The sequence below is a fragment of the Eumetopias jubatus genome, unplaced genomic scaffold (genome assembly GCF_037043125.1).
Source record: "Eumetopias jubatus isolate StellerSeaLion01/CBP00866 unplaced genomic scaffold, mEumJub1_p1.0 scaffold_11, whole genome shotgun sequence".
In the NCBI taxonomy this organism is placed as follows: Eukaryota; Metazoa; Chordata; class Mammalia; order Carnivora; family Otariidae; genus Eumetopias; species Eumetopias jubatus.
Genome location: NW_028274817.1, coordinates 77139847 through 77150633, shown reverse-complemented (window position 1 = coordinate 77150633; position 10787 = coordinate 77139847). Strand labels below are relative to the sequence as shown.

General features: G+C 37.1%; 1 pseudogene; it reads right to left on the bottom strand.

Moving 5' to 3' along the window:
• Positions 1 to 9455: 9455 nt before the first annotated feature.
• On the bottom strand, positions 9456 to 9797 carry LOC148163091 (signal transducer CD24 pseudogene; annotated as a pseudogene).
• Between the last annotated feature and the right edge of the window lie 990 nt (positions 9798 to 10787).

Genomic DNA, 10787 nt, shown 5'->3' with positions numbered 1-10787 from the left:
GATGGCGACGGGCAGGGTGTGGGAAAATGGCCGCCTGGGTCACATGTCTTGCCGAGTGCCCCCCCCCCCCCCACCAAAAAGTGACTTGGTTAGCTGTTCCCAACAACCTTCCTGGCTGGTAAGGCCCCAGACAAACCCTGAAGCAGGTACTCCCAGCTCTTTATGCAGAAATTCAAATCCATGGTCAGGCCCAGGAGCTGAACAACTGGAAGTCTCTCCCACCCGTTTTTCCTCTTCCCCTCCTCCTCCCTCCTTGTCTTTGGCCGCAGAGCGGCAAATGCAGAAGGGAATGAATATATACCTCTGAAGTGGGAACAAATAAGGATTTCTTTAGAAACCATCTTGAGGAGCTCCTGACATGGCTGGAGAATGAGGTCTCCCCTTAAAAACAGTAAATATTAGTCTGAAAATGTCTTTATGATAATTTAATTCCAGCCCCTTCTCTTCTTCAAACCTAAACTTTGGGGTAGGGCCCAGCCCCACTACCCCTAGGGTATGTTCCTCCACTTCCAGAATATCCAAGCGGAAATCTCTGCCTACTCCTACCCCTTACGTACGCACTACTCACTGCCCCTACCTTGATGAAAGGCGCCTAACCTCTCACCCTGGAGATTAAACAGATCTCCTGGGGACTCCAAACCAACCCTAACCACCTTACCCCTTACCACTGCATTAGCAAATTCTTTTTTAAGACCTAACTCTTGTCACTTGTATGAACTTTCCCAGCTGAGTTAGAAACTCAGAACACCTTTCTGCACTTATCCCTTAATGCTGTAATCATTTATGTGGATGCATCTCCACATAAATGGAGATGGAGTCTCGCCTCCTGAGACTAGGGACCATATATCTTCAAGACCTCAACAAGACCCAGCACAAGACTGGTACAAATCAGGCTTCAGCCAATATATGTGAAATGTGTGAGTTTATAGGCCTGCACCACAAATCAATGGGAAATGGACAATCTAGTAGATAGCACTGGGAAATTTGGCTCACTATAAGGAGAGAAATAAAACTGGATCCCTACTTATTTACATGTAAGATGGTGGAGAGTATCTTTGTCACCTACAACTGGGGAAAGACTTTTTCAACAAAGGCCCAAATGTGCAAACTATAAGGGGAAAATGCAATGAAATCTTTGATAAGAAAGAAAATTGGTGTTTCTACTTTGGAAAACAATTAGGAAGTTATCCAGAATAGTTGAAGTTGGGCCCTGGGACCCAGCAATTCTACTGGTAGAGATGTATATAACCTCCAGACTTTTAAGTCCTAGAGAAATTCTTATACATATGCATAAGGAGGCATGTGCAAGAATATTACGTTGCATAACTGTTTATAATAGAGAAAAAATCTGAACAATCTAAAAGTTCACCAACAGGAGAATGAATAAATAGCAGTACAATCATACAACAGCATACTATACAGCAGCGGAAAAAATGAAATTGAGTTACATATATCAACCCAGATAAATTTAAAAAACACAGTGCTGAGATAAAATATAAGTTATAGAAGGATATATGAAATATGAGACATTTATGTAGATTTTTTTAAAAAATTTTAAGTAATCTCTACACCCAATGTAGGGCTTGAACTCATATGACCCCAAGATCAAGAGTCAGGTGCTCTACTGACTTTGCCAGCTAGGAGCCCCTATATAGACTTTTTAAATCTAGAAAATAATGCACTAAATTACTTATAGGTTATATAAATAAATAAACAATATTTTTAAAACGGCATTAAATAGGAAATGCAGAATGGTAATTAGTTCTGGGGAAGAAAACAAAGGAACAGAAAGAGAGATACACAGGGGACTTCAACTGTTTGTCTAATACTTTATCTGGGTAGTAGGTATATGGATGTGTGTTACATTATTCTCTATACTTATTTGTATGCCTGAAATATTTCATACTTTTTTAAAGAAAGACTACAAGGATCTATAAAAAAAACTAATGATGGTTAAATATAGATCAGTGGTTCTCAAACTTTGGCCAGCATCAGAGTCAGTGGGAGGGCTTGTCAGAACACTGATTGCTGGGCCCTATGCCCAGAGTTGTGTTTCAGTAAGTCTGGTAGGGCCCAAGAATTTGAATTTCTAACAAGTTTCCAAGCAATGATGATGATGATGATGGAGAAGAAGGGGGAGGGGGAGAAGAATCATCTGGGGCTGCTGCTAGTCCAGGTACCATATATTGAGACCTACTGGCAAAGAATATGAGATTCTCAGTGAATTTTGTTGTCTTCATTGTGCTTTTCCGTGTTTTCCACATAATGAATATGAATTACTTTACAGAGAGGTTTTTGTTGTTTGTTTTAAATTCACCTTAATCTCTATTTCAAACTCTTATTTCCCTCATAGGCATCCATTCTGTGGTATTTTATGCAGATCTTTTTGCTTATATGTGTTCTTGCAAAATATGTATTATTGTTTTAGGTGCATGTATTTCCTCAAAATTTTTATTTTTCACTTTTTCAAAATTCAGAAAACTTGAAAGAATAGTACAATGAAAGCCCATATACCCTTAATATTGCATTTCTCTGATTATTAATGAATTTTTCAGCATCACTTCGTGTGTGTGTTAAATGCCTCTTTTGTAAATTGCCTGCTTATGTAGTTGGCCCATTTTTCCGATGAGTTTCCTATCTTTCCTATTGATTTGCTAGAGTTCCTTATGTAGTCTAGCTACTAGTCCCCTGTCAATTTCAGGCATTGCAAATATTCTGTCCCTATTTTAACTTTGTCCATGTTAGCCTTTTTTGAATAGAAATTGTTGTTTTTAATGCAATCAAATCCATCAAATTTTTGCTCTATGGTTTCTGGTTTGGGGGTTTTATTTAAAAACTAGTTACCTCCTCCCAGGTCACAAAGATATTCTCTTATTTTTTTCTATTAACTTTATAGTTTTATCTTTCACCTTTAGGTTTTAATCCATCTAGAATCCCTCTCATATGTAGTGATAGGTAGGGATGCAATTTTATTTTTTCTATACACAGTGAGCCACATTTCCCACCATCAAACACTGAACGATCCTTACTTTTTCACTGATTTGCTGTGCCACCTTTGTCACATATTATGAAACACACACGCACAAGTCTGTTTCAGTTCTTGCACTAATACTGCCTTGCTTTTGATATTTTGTAATATAAGATTTGATAGGGCAAGTACCTCTGCTTTAGTCTTGTTTTAGTATTGTCTTAGCTATATCTCCACATAAATTTTAAAAAGAGTTTATCAAGCTCTTCAGAAATCCGACTGGAATTCTTATTAGGATCACACTAAATTTACAGATTAATTTGAGAGAGTTGACATCATCAAAATAATAACTCATCCAAGGACATGGACTATCTCCTCATTTGTTGAATTCACCTTCTATCTATGTCCTTTATTAAGAGTCGAGTTTTCTCTTTGGAATTGTGTGTTTTTACTAATTTAATTCCTAGTTGCTTTGTAGTTTTTGTTACTATTGTGAATATTTTATAGTTATTTCTTTTTGAATAGATAATACACATACATTTTGAATATCAAAACAAAATAAAAATTATACTTTGAAAAGTGTCACTCTTGTCCATTTCACCCAGTTGCCACTATACACACCCCCAGCAGTTACCACTTTTTTTTAATTTCTTATTTATGATTAATATGCAGTGTTATATTAGTTTCAGGTCTAATGATTCAACAATTCTATTCATTACTAAGTGTTCATCAAGATAAGTATACTCCTAATCCCCTCTATTTCACCCATCCCCCCAGCCACCTCCCCTCTGGCAACCTCCAATTCATTCTCTGTATTTAAGAATCTGGTATGTTGTTGTTGGTTGTTTTTTTTTTTTTGTCTTTTTCTCCTTTGCTCATTTGTTTTGTTTCTTAAATTCCACATATGAATGAAATCATATGGTATTGTCTTTCTCTGACTTATTTCACTTAACATTATACCATCTAGGTCCATCCATGTTGTTGCAAATGGCAAGATCTCATTCTTTTTTATGGCTGCATAGGATTCCGTTATATACAGAATATTTTATATTTAATATTTTTTCTTGTATTTAAGTTTACTTTCAACAATCAAGACAGACTCTATGAATGACAAGAGGTTCAAAAAACCCTACATTTTCACATGCTTTTTAAAAAACAAAACATTCTGGGGCGCCTGGGTGGCTCAGTCATTAAGCGTCTGCCTTCGGCTCAGGTTGTGATCCTGGGGTCCTGGGATTGAGCCCCGCATCGGGCTCCTTGCTCAACCAGGAACCTGCTTCTCCCTCTCCCACTGCCCCTGCTTGTGTTCCCTCTCTAGCTGTCTCTCTCTTTCTGTCAAATAAATAAAATCTTAAAAAAATAAAAAAAATAAAAAACAAAACATACACACTGATCTCTATCTGGTATCTTTGTACAGTCATTTTGGTACACAGATACTGACTTCAAGCTTCTTTCCACCTTAAGAATGCTTTCTTTTAGGTTCAACAAAGAACATTATGAAATAAGAATTGTACCAAAAAAGGGACAACAAAGACTGTAAGGAAGGAAGGAAGTAGAGGGAACGAAGGAAGGAAGTAGAGAATGCCTCCTTAATTTTGATTTTTGTATATTGTTTCTTTAATGTATTAAATAGACAACCCAGTAACTGAACAGGCCAACTCCCCTAGAATAAGGAAAGACAAAATTAACAAAGACATGATGGAGATATGTAGGTACATTACAGTCAATCTCCCTCTTCAGAATGTTCTGTTAACCAGATTATACTGAAAAGTATCACATCACTGAAACATCCCTATGTTCAAAGGCCAGTGATCTATTTGATAAGAAGTTTGATATATATATATAAGTACTATTTCATATAGATATAGATCTAGACCACATCTTCTTTATCCATTCGTCTATTGATGGATGCTTGGGTTGCTTCCATATTTGGCTATTATAAATAATGCTGCAATAAACATAGGGGTACAGGTATCTTTTCAAATTAGTGTTTTCATTTTCTTTGGGTAAATACCCAGTAGTGGAATTACTGGATCATATAATTCTATTTTTAATTTTTGGAGGAATCTCTATACTGTTTTCCACAGTGACTGCACCAATTTGCATTCCCACCAATAGTTTTAGAGGATTCCTTTTTCTCTACATCCTCTCCAACACTTGTTATTTCCTGTCTTTTTGATAATAGCCATTCAAACATCTGTGAGGTGATATCTCATTGTGGGTTGTTTTTTTTTTAAGATTTTATTTATTTGTCAGAGAGAGAGAGGGACTGAGCAAGCAGGGGGAGCAGCAGGCAGAGGGAGAAGCAGGCTCCCTGCTGAGCAAGGAGCCTGATGCGGGACTCAGTCCCAGGACCTTGGGATCATGACCTGAGCCAAAGGCAGACGCTTAACTGACCGAGCCACCCAGGCATCCCATCACTGTGGTTTGGATTTGGATTTCCTGATGATTAGTGATGTTGAGCATCTTTTCATAGGTCTGTTGACCACCTGTATGTCTTCTTTGGAAAAATGTCTATTCAGGCCCTTTGCCCATTTTTTAATTGTATTGGTTTTTTTCCTTGGTGTTGAGTTGTATAAGTTCTTTATATATTTTAGATATCGACCCTTATCAGATATATCATTTGCAAATATCATCTACCATTCAGTAGGTTGCCTTTTCACTTTATTGATGGTTTCCTTTGCCATGCAAAAGCTTTTTATTTTGGCATAGTCCCAATAGTTTACTTTTACTTTTGTTTTCCTTATCTAGAAAAATGTTTCTACAGCTGGCGTCCAAGAAATTACTGCCTATGTTTTCTTCTAGGAGTTTTATGGTTTCAGGTCTCACATTTTAGGTCTTTAATTCATTTGGAATTTATTTTTGTGTATGCTGTAAGAAAGTGGTCCAATTTTATTCTTTTGCATATAGCCGTCCAATTTTCCCAGCACCATTTGTTGAAGAGACTGTGTTTACCCATTATATATTCTTGCCTTCTTTGTCACAGATTAATTGACCATATAATCATGGGTTTATTTCTGGACTCTCTATTCTGTTCCACTGATCTATGTGCCTGTTTTTTTATGACAGTACCATACTGTTTTGATTCACAGTTACCAGTTTTATTAGTTTATTTTTTATTCTTCCAGTGTTTCTTTATGCAGATACAAACAAACATAAATGTATCTTAATCCCTCTCCCCCTTTCTTACCCATGTGTATTCTGTTATACATGTTGCTTATTTCTCTTAATAATACATCCTGGAGGTCTTTCCATATCAGAGCATTAGAGTTTCCTGTACATAGAAAGTCACTGTATGGAAGCTTATAGAGTACTTATTCAAAGTGTTACATTATGTGGATATATAATAGGGTTTTTTTTAATGACTGCAGTCCCCTTTTGTGGATGCTTGGGATGTTTTTTAGTCCTTTGGTATTACAAATGGTGCCATAATGAATAGACATTTCATACATATGCAGATAATTATGTAGGATAAATTCCAATAGTTATATTTGTAATTATGTAAGATACATTCCAATAATTATATTTGTAGATATTGCCAAAATTTCCCTCCATAGGTATACCATTTTGCACTTACCACCCATGTATGAGTTTATCTGTTTTATCACAGCCTCACCAACAAAGTGTGTTGTTAAAGACTTAGATTTTTTACAATGTGATAGGTAAGAAATAGTATCTCATGGTAGTTTTAATTTACATTTCTCTTATTATGAGTGAGGCTGAGCATCTTTTCATATGTTTAAGGGTCAATTTTACGTCTTTTTCTGTGAATTGTCTATATATATCCTGTATTTTTCTGTTGGATTATTGGCCTTTCCTTGATTTCTAGAATGTTGTTATATATTAGAGAGATTAGACCTTTGTGAATCATATGATTTGTCAGTGTTTTTCCTCAGTTTGTTATCCTTTTGACTTTGCTAATGGATTTTTTCCAGGCAAGTTTTATTTTATTTTATGTAAACAAATTTATCTTTGTTTTTTTTTATGGATTCTAGATTTTGAGTTGTTGTTGGTGGTATAGATTGCAATTAATGACCCCAATTTCTCATGTGTCTATGTATCCACACCCTTTCATAGTGCCCTGCTTTATTGACTCTGAGTGTGGCCATATAACTTGCTTTAACCAACAGGATAGTTGCAAACTTGATATTAAGAAGAGACTTGAAAAAGCTCTTGCATATTCTGTTTCCTCTCTTGGACCCCTGCCACTGCTACAAGAACATACCCAAGCTAACCTTGGAAGGATGTGAGAGACATGTAGAAATGAGCCCAGTCCTCCCAGTTAAGACATCCTATAGTGGCCAATCTCTAGTGAAGCCATCAACTTAGTGCAGACACATGAGCTAGCCCAGTTGAGATCAACAGAGCTTGATCCAGATTGTAGACCCTCCCAAATGACCCACAGACTCTAGGTTTTGGTACATAAATATTCATTTTGTCTTTTTACAGAGCATTATTATGGCAATAGTCCCATATCATTGCTCTTCCTTTTTGGAGATATCCTGGCTAAGCTTGCTCGTTATTTTTCCATTTGAACTTTTTTTAAAAGATTTTATTTATTTATTTATTTGAGAGAGCGAGAACGTGCATGTGCGTGAGCCACGGGAGGGGCGGGGGCCGGGGGGGGGGGCGGAGGCGGAGAGAATCTCAAGCAGACTCCTGCTGAGCACTGAGCTTGAAGCAGGGCTGGATCTAACAACCCTGAGATCGTGATCTGAGCTGAAACCAAGAGTCTGATGCTAAGCCAGCTGAGCCATCCAGGCGTCCCTCCATTTGAACTTTAATTCAGCTTGTCTAGTTTCAGAAAAAGAGAAAAAATGGCATTTTAAATGAGTTTATACTAAATTTATAAATTAATTTGACATCTGTATAATTTTTTTTGCTCTTTCAGCCGTTTATTTTTATTTACAGTTTGTGTTCAATGCAAATCAATTCCATAACATGAGAAGTTACTATGAATCAAAGCATAAATACACAAACACAGTATACAATCCAAAATAGATGTACATTCAGGTATGGAACAAAATGGAATGTTCATTCACACACACAGTAGCTTGAGATCTTTTGGGTATGGTTGTTCTGGTGTAGGTTCCTAAAGGTGGGAAAAAGTGACTTTGGTTATCAAGACTACTGTGGCCATATTAGATACTGGAACATCTAAGCATCAGTGTGTGACCATGCGAACAAAAGACCTTAGAGTGTCTACTTTTAAAAAGCTTTCTGTGCATCGAGGCAGTTGTAAAAAGATTTAATTTCCAGAATCAAGCCCACTTTAGGCTTAGGACCAGGTTCTAACTAAAAATATTGACTAACAGAAAGTGTTCCAAATGTGGCTATTCTGGTTCAGAGTTAAAAAAAAAAAGTATTTACAGAAAGAGTATAAAAGTTTTTCCAAATTTAATGTAAACTTCCAGTCTTCACTTCCCAAATACTTGATTTACAGTTTTGGCTCCTGCACATATTTTGCCTTTTTAATTTCAAGATTTGTCAATTTTACCTTCAAAACAGATCTTTTAAATTATAAAAAGTATTCAACATATGCAGAAATAAAAAGCATTTTGAAATTAGCAGAGGTCAATGATCTTCTACTCTTTGGAATCAGTGTAGCTAAATGAATCTGGCACTCTTGTTGAATAGGAATAAGTAATCAGTATATAAGCAAAATTTATTCCTTATGCTTCATTTGGGGGTAGATTCCAATCCATCATTGCCCTGGCATATGTCAATTACTATATAAAAAAAATCAAATGCGGGCGCCTGAGTGGCTCAGTCGTTAAGCGTCTGCCTTCGGCTCAGGTCATGATCCCAGGGTCCTGGGATCGAGTCCCACATCGGGAACCCTGCTAGGCAGGAAGCCTGTTTCTCCCTTTCCCACTCCCCCTGCTTGTGTTCCCTCTCTCTCTGTGTCTCTCTCTGTCAAATAAATAAATAAAATCTTAAAAAAAAAAATCAAATGCAATGTCAAATCCAAAGCCTCAGAGGAAAGAGTTCAGTTCCCAAGAAACAGTGATAGCTTAACAAGGTAAAACTTTTATCTAGAGTACACAGGCATTAAGTTAGTACTGCTGAAACAATGCATTGAGGATTTACAGTAACACCTGGAAGTTCCTTCTAATGTACATATAAATAGAATCATGGAAGCTTTTTGTATTAACTGTTTTATGGCTTTAAAGATTTAATGAACCAAATGAAAACTGAATCTGTTCACATCCCATCTTTCACATCTAGGTAAGATAAAATCTATTCTCATTTTCAAGGTAGGATTTTACATGTCCATACTTCCTAGGCCACATTTAAAGAAATTATCTCTTAAAACTAATCTTGGATGCTGTCTCTTCATCTTGTACATGAAACTCCAGTAGATTTAATAGACATTCATCATCTAGTCAAATCCTTCACATGTTCTTCAATCAAATTTGGGATCCTCAACACTTTCTGTGTCAACAAAATAAGGTGTGGAATTAGCAGATTCAATGAAGACCTGTGTTTTCCTTGTCACACTGGATATCTGATGCCATTTGGATTGGGTTTAGAAGATGGGAAAGTATAGATGTTTCTTGGCCTGAGTCTTTTAACAGTAGAGATGTAGAAGGGAGAACGAGATCACGAAGAGACTGGCTGATGACTGCAGAGCTCCGCCAGATGGTGTGGTGGTGGTATTAGCTGGATTTGGGGCAGTTGAGGTACTCTGGGAGGAGGAATTACTTGAAAGTGTTACAACAGCTGTTTGATTTGAATAAATCTGCGTGGGTAGGAGCTGCGCCAGAAGCAGCAGCCTCAGTCCGAGCCTGGCCACCATCACTCTGCCCATGTCCGCTCCATCGGCGTCGGTGCGCCGCGCCTCTCACTGATGTGGGGTGAGTGGAGAACGGGTGGCTCCGGGCGGGCGCAGGCAAGGTCGACATCTGTATAATTCTGAATCTTCTTATTTCATAACATGGGATGCCTTTCCGTTTGTTCCTTCAGAGTGTTATAAATGTTTTGTCATAAAGGTTTTGGACATTTCTTATTTTGTTTCGAGGTATTTGCTATAGACTAAAGGTTTGTGTGCCTCCAAAATTCAGATGTTGAAACCTAATCCCCACTGTGATGGTATTTGGAGGTAGGGCTTTTGGAAAGTGATTAAGTCATGAGGTTGGAGCCCTCTGAGTGAAATTAGTGCCCCGGTGGACACAGCTAGAAGATGACTATCTATGAGCCAGGAAGCAGCTTTCAACAGAGATCAAATCTGTCTGCCTTGATCTTGGGCTTTTCAGCCTCTAGAACTGTGAGAAATAAATTTCTGTTGTTTGTAGGCCACCCACTCTATGGTATTGTTATAGCAGCCACAATGGACTAAGACAGTATTTTGCCTTTTCTGTTGCTATAATAAATGGGGCCTTCTCTTCCATATATCTTCTTTTTTAAAAAAGATTTTATTTATTTCTACATCCAATATGGGGCCCAAACTCACAACCCTGAGATCAAGAGTTGCATGCTCTACCAGCTGAGCCAGCCAGATGCCCCTCTTCTATATATCCTCCAACTAAATGATTTCTATATATTAATTTTCTATCCTGCTACCTTATCTTGTTTATAGTAGTTTTTATATTGATTTGCTTGGGTTTTCTGGCTATATAATCTTATCTATAAATAATGATAGCTTTACCTCCTCAATTCCAATTTTATACTTCTAATTTCTTTTTCTTTTTTAATTACAATGCTTGCTACTTCCAATACAATGTTAAATTATAGTGGAGAGAGTAGACATCCTTGCCTGGTTTCTGATTTTAGCATATAAATGCTGCTAGTGTTTCCTTGTTAAGTGAAATACTGGACT